Raw genomic sequence first — 5,442 nt, 5'->3', positions numbered from 1 at the left:
AAACAACAAATGGAATTTTTAAGAATTTCAAAGTGTGTCTCTTGCAGGGCACTTATTGTCTGATTTGCTCTTTCCTGGATCTGGCCTGGAATGTTTCCCTGGCTATTTGTTTGTTTGTAATTCATGGCCTCTATCTTTCACCCAGGAACAACATTCTGGCACGCTGCGGAGTGTAAGTAAATAGGCGAAGATTTACGGCCTGATCCAGAGGCCACTGAGGACAATGGAAAACCTTCCTTTGGACCTCGATAGGCCTTCCGTGCAGAGACCCTCAGGGACGCATCACACCTCGTGGAGGGAAGAGAGACCCTGCTCTCCAGGCACATTTTATGGCGCTAAAGACACATGCAGCGTGGAGAGTGACGGGCCCTTGTCTGGTTTGTGATCATACCACTCAGCCTAGGAGCCGGGACTTCAGGGCTCTGCAGCGGTGGGCGCATGAGCGCGCGGCCGTGACTGTGACCAGTCCGGGGCTTTCAGGGCTACCTGCGGAGAGCCTCGCTGGCAATGCCTCGCCCTCGGCTCTTGCCCCTACCCACAGCAGTCAGTGCGGCTCTGCGCGCCGTGCCAGCCCGCTTGCTCCAGCGCTGTAGAAGGCGCTTCCCTTCCATGTTGTCCTCGGCCCAGCCCTGTCTCCCTCTACCCGGATCCAGGCTCGCCAGCTTGGTGCTCGAGTCCTGTCTGGCTTCAGTCTGCTCGGCAAGGCCCGTTCCCAGCTCAGCGCCTGGTTCTTGCCAGTCCGGGGGTTCTCAGCGGTGTCTAGCTCACTCCACACACCCCTGTCCCCCCGTCCGTCGGGCCAGCTGTGCCCGTTCCCCCATTCCCACCTCTGCCCCCGATCGTGCCAGCCGTGGCCTGTCCCTCTCCTCCTTCAATCCCCCCGCCAGCCCCTTTGCCCTGCAAAGCCAAACGGTGCTGCCTCTGAGGGGGGTGAGCTCCTCATGCCCAGTCATTACACGGGAGGATCTTCCAGCCGATCACGGTCCGCTGAGCTAATGCACTTGACTCTATTATCTCCTTTCTGCGGCTTTATTTATGGGAGGAGGGTTTTGTGTGTGTGTTTTTTTTCCAGTGTAAAATCTTTTGTGGATGTTTTGATTCGCCTCTGCAGATGAAAGTCACGCTGGGCTTCTCCGAGGCGCACAGGCTCCGGCCCCTGGGTTTTGTTTCCAGTTGTTCTTTCTACACGCGAGCTGCTCTCCCTAAAAGTTGTAGCAAATGGTTAATTTGATTATTGCAACTATAGGCCAACTGCTTCAGCAGCCTTCCCCCACGCGTCTGGTGAGGGGAGAGCGAAACCATCCGTAAGAAATAATCGAATCAAAATGAAGTGTGGAAAAACCCCTTCTGATTTCCAAGCGGCACAAATAGAATTAGAGCCCCTAGTAGCCTTTTTCCAAAAGCGACCTTTTGTCTAGATCACAAATTCAAATCCAGCCAACCAGAGCTGGGGACAGTTCCCTGCCTGGCTGTTTACTGATACAGGCTCGAGAAACAGAGAGCTGTGTGCAGCTTTCTCCCTAGATTACTGACTCAGTAAGGACAGAAGTAATGCTAGAAGCAAAACCAGCTCAAAACAAAGGAAAGTCAGGGACTGTGCGAAGCGGGGGAATGTTTACATGTTATCAAGTACCGGAATGAAACAAGGCTGAAAGTTTCTTTAAAACTTTTCTTTCCTATTCTTCGCTATTCAGAGAGGAGAATCTTTTCCTCCACCCTGAAAGTCAGAAAGAATGTTAGAGGACAGCGAAACAAAACAGCAAACAAAATGCCATTGTATTGGAGTAGCAATTCATGGGAAAACGCTTGTCAGGCCCATAATGTCTCACTTCTATGAATCTGTTTTACCGCAGGCTAAACACAGTAACATGGGGATGAATAAAATATTAATACCAGTGAGAATTTCTTTTTGATTGCTTTATTTGGGGGAAGCCTTCAAATTATTCCGCAGTGGATGTCACGTCGGAGTCGATTTTTCACTGTGCAGTCGTCGATTTGGTTAAAAGAGGAAAATGGGGCTTTTCTTTTATCCATTAGGATCATTACTGCAGGTCACTATCCTCTGACCTGTATCATGTCGCCGGATCAGATGAATCTGTTAGTTATCAGACTAGCTCCCCAGAATATACAGCAAGAAACAGCAACAAAAATAGTGGTCAATAACATTTTTCTCAATGCGAGAGAATTTTATGTTGGTTTTCCCCTCCCCAGATCTCACCATACTGTAACGTTTAACTTACATTTAACTATTCCGACGTGCTTTTATGGGTATATGCTACAGTGTATCTATCTATCTAAATACCCATAATATTTGAGTTCCTCCAAAGCACCTAAAATAGAAGACAAATAAACACTTCTTTCTCAGCCTGTAGACAACATGGCTTGATTAGTCTGAAGGTGTTTTGACTACGTGTCTATGTTTGTGTGTCAGAGGGAGTGGGCGCGTGTGAAGAAAGTATTGTGGGGAAACTGAGGCATTGCCGGGGGGGGGGGGGTGAGAGGGCGGGTGGAGACGTGATGTGTCTGTATCTCCCAGTACAGTGCATTTACACTAAAGGTTAGCACCACCAGTACAGCTATACTGACATAGCTCGACCCATTCGAAAGTCACCAGTGTAAGAAGCCCTATTGAAGCAAGGGGGTTGGCAGTTCGTTTCAGAAGTGGTTAATTCCTGGACTACGTCTAGTACAAAATGGATTTTTTCAGCCTCTCAGAAAGTTGTTTGCAGGCTAGTGAATGGTGTGGTCTGTGCGTGCGTTCATGTGTGAACTCTGTGTTACGTGCGTGTAAGAATATTGCTACTTACATGCAATGTGCGAGGAAAGGCGTACGGTGTGTGCATTGGTGTGTTGTGCCTGGCTGAGCGTTTGTTGTGTGTGTAATTGTGGGGCTCTGTGCTGAGTTTGTGTTACGAGTTGATGAACGTTCCTCTTTCGCTGTGCCTCATTGCTGTGTTTTATAGGAGTGTGCAGAGGACCGCTTTTTGGCACGTATGTTCAGGTATGCTGTGCGTGCTCTGGGGGCATGGGTTGGGGCTGGTCTCTGCAGGGGGGGTTGCCCGCAGGAAAGAAGCAGGGGAGCGCTCGCCTCTGGCTCACAACAGGCTCCCTCCAGCAGAGGGACCTGCGCGTTACTTTTGGCTGGCGTTCCGTTACCGGTGGTAACATCTGCCGGGCTGGAGGGGGGGGCGTTTGAACAGACGCACAGATGTAAAAGTGACATCTGCCTGTGACAAAGGAGAGGGGAATTAGATTAGGCAGGGAGGCCTTTCCGTCTGCAATAAAACCGGAGGAAATACTAGCCCTCACTAGGCAGGCAGTGCAAGAAGGGGATCTGAAAGGGAGCTGGAAAAGAGCTCAATGGGCAGCTGCTTGCACAGCCGGGGCAGCATGAGTGTCCTGGGGACGAGAGAAGAAGGGGCTGCTTTCTCCCCAAAAGCCCAGAGGAGATGGGTCCAACCCAACGCCGCCTGTTACTACGGGTAACATACAGCAGGAAACCGAGGTACTGCCGTGATTTGCTGCAAGTGAGCCTCAGCTGTCAGAAAAGCCATCAAGGATAATTCTGCAATAATGAAGGCACTCAGGGCACCGTGAGTGGCGCGGGAAGTGGCTGGCCAAACAGTTACAGATTGGGCCATTTCTTTTCTTTGGCCTTTTAAATAGGTCTAGGAAAGTACAAACAAAAGCCCCTGTTAGCAGAGTTAAGGACTCCAAATCAAGGAAAGTATAGGTGGCCCATTCAACCTTATTGCTCGCCTGCGCCTGTATTATGCGCCAATCTTTAATTGCATGGTCACACACTATTTCTCTAATAACCCTATTTAATAGCCTTCTGGTCTTTCCCCTGCAGCTTTATAGGTAGTATTTTGTCAGTTGCACAGAGAATCCTTGATGGATTCTTGGTGGATATTGTAGAGGGAGAATCCTTTACTTAGCCCTTCTTTCATTCACTGTGCATCTTACATTCACATGACTTTAGTAGACACTGTCTGGCACACCCAGAGTAGTACACAGTAGGAGAAAGTATTACACATGTACCCAAAGTTCTAGAAAAAATAGTATGGAATACTATTTGAGAAAGGGGGCAGAGCTAGGATTGCATAGCCTACTTCAGGGCTTGGACCAGAGATAGCTAAAGTCAGTAGAAACCAATTTAATCTCTTTAGGTTGACTTTGACTTCAGTGGATTTTGATCAGGCCCTTAGTGTTCCCGAAGGACAGATAAATGGCCAGTGTCAATTCAAAGCTTAAAGTAGCTACACGGGCATGGAATATTTGTCATTAATGAGATTATCATAAGTAGATTGAACCATATCTATTGAGACAGGCTTGATAAAATATGTAGAGACAGTTGGGAGAGTGGTCACTGAAAATAACTTAAAGGAGAACCAGTGTGGTCCTGCTGAAAGAAGAAACCATACTCTGTGTGCATAATACAATCAAGCCCTCTACTTCCCAAAGTGGAAGAACTGGATAGGACAGAGGAGAAGGTGTGACAGGGCACATTAATGAGACTATCACAATGGCATGTCCCTATGGTGGTTATTAATCAGAATGGGCATGTCTGTATCTGTGTAGATCTAAAGAGGTTAAATGAAGAAGTAAGAAGGGGGAAAGGCTTGTTCTTCTCATGGTGAAAGATATAATCTCCAAATCAAAGGGTCATAGAAAAGGTAAGACATGTTTTCTCATTGGCACTACAGAAGAAACAGCCAGTGACAACAAGCCATAATTTGGCAACTCTGAATTTAAGGATACAGTCTGGTTTCAGGCCTATAACTTCCAACCCCACCACCCACAATGGACAAGCAGGGAAAGGAATGGACCAGCAGGTAGAGTGATAGAGATTACTAAGAGAATTTTACAATGAAAAGACCCCCTGTACTGAGCCATGGGCAGCTTTTCTTCTCTCCCCCACTCCTCTGCCATGAGTCACTGAAGTGAACTTCGTTCTGCTGCTCATGGGTCAACAGATCAGACCAGTGCTACCAACCTTAGAGGGAATTTTTTATTCTGTTGCTAATTTGTCCTTCTTAAGGGATGTGAGGCCACAAGACACCAAAGAGGCCTCAAACTTTCTTCTTTAACCATAAAAATGCAGCTGATAGCTTACTCAGATGTAAACCAAGGGACCCAGTCCTAATTACACTGGTTGAGGGAAGAATATTGGGCCACCAGCTTTTTTCACTGTGACATAGCTATATTCCAACATAGCTGAGACTACTCAAGGTACTCTGTTCAGAAGAAAGAAGTGGTGTCTTTAGCTGGTTCCAAGCTTGGTTGAATTGCTTTGTGGCCTTGAATTGCTGTGTGGCCCTAGTCTTTATTTCAATTGATGGATTTAGATTTTAAAAATTTACTGTAACAAGGTGACTAGGCCTTGGGCTGGAGAGACTGGGCCTAAGCCAGCCCTGATTACAGGATATGCCCCACCTGAGA

The sequence above is a fragment of the Lepidochelys kempii genome, chromosome 4 (assembly GCF_965140285.1).
Source record: "Lepidochelys kempii isolate rLepKem1 chromosome 4, rLepKem1.hap1, whole genome shotgun sequence".
Taxonomy (NCBI): domain Eukaryota; kingdom Metazoa; phylum Chordata; order Testudines; family Cheloniidae; genus Lepidochelys; species Lepidochelys kempii.
The sequence above is the reverse complement of the archived record's forward strand: the minus strand, read 5'-3'. Positions refer to the sequence as shown.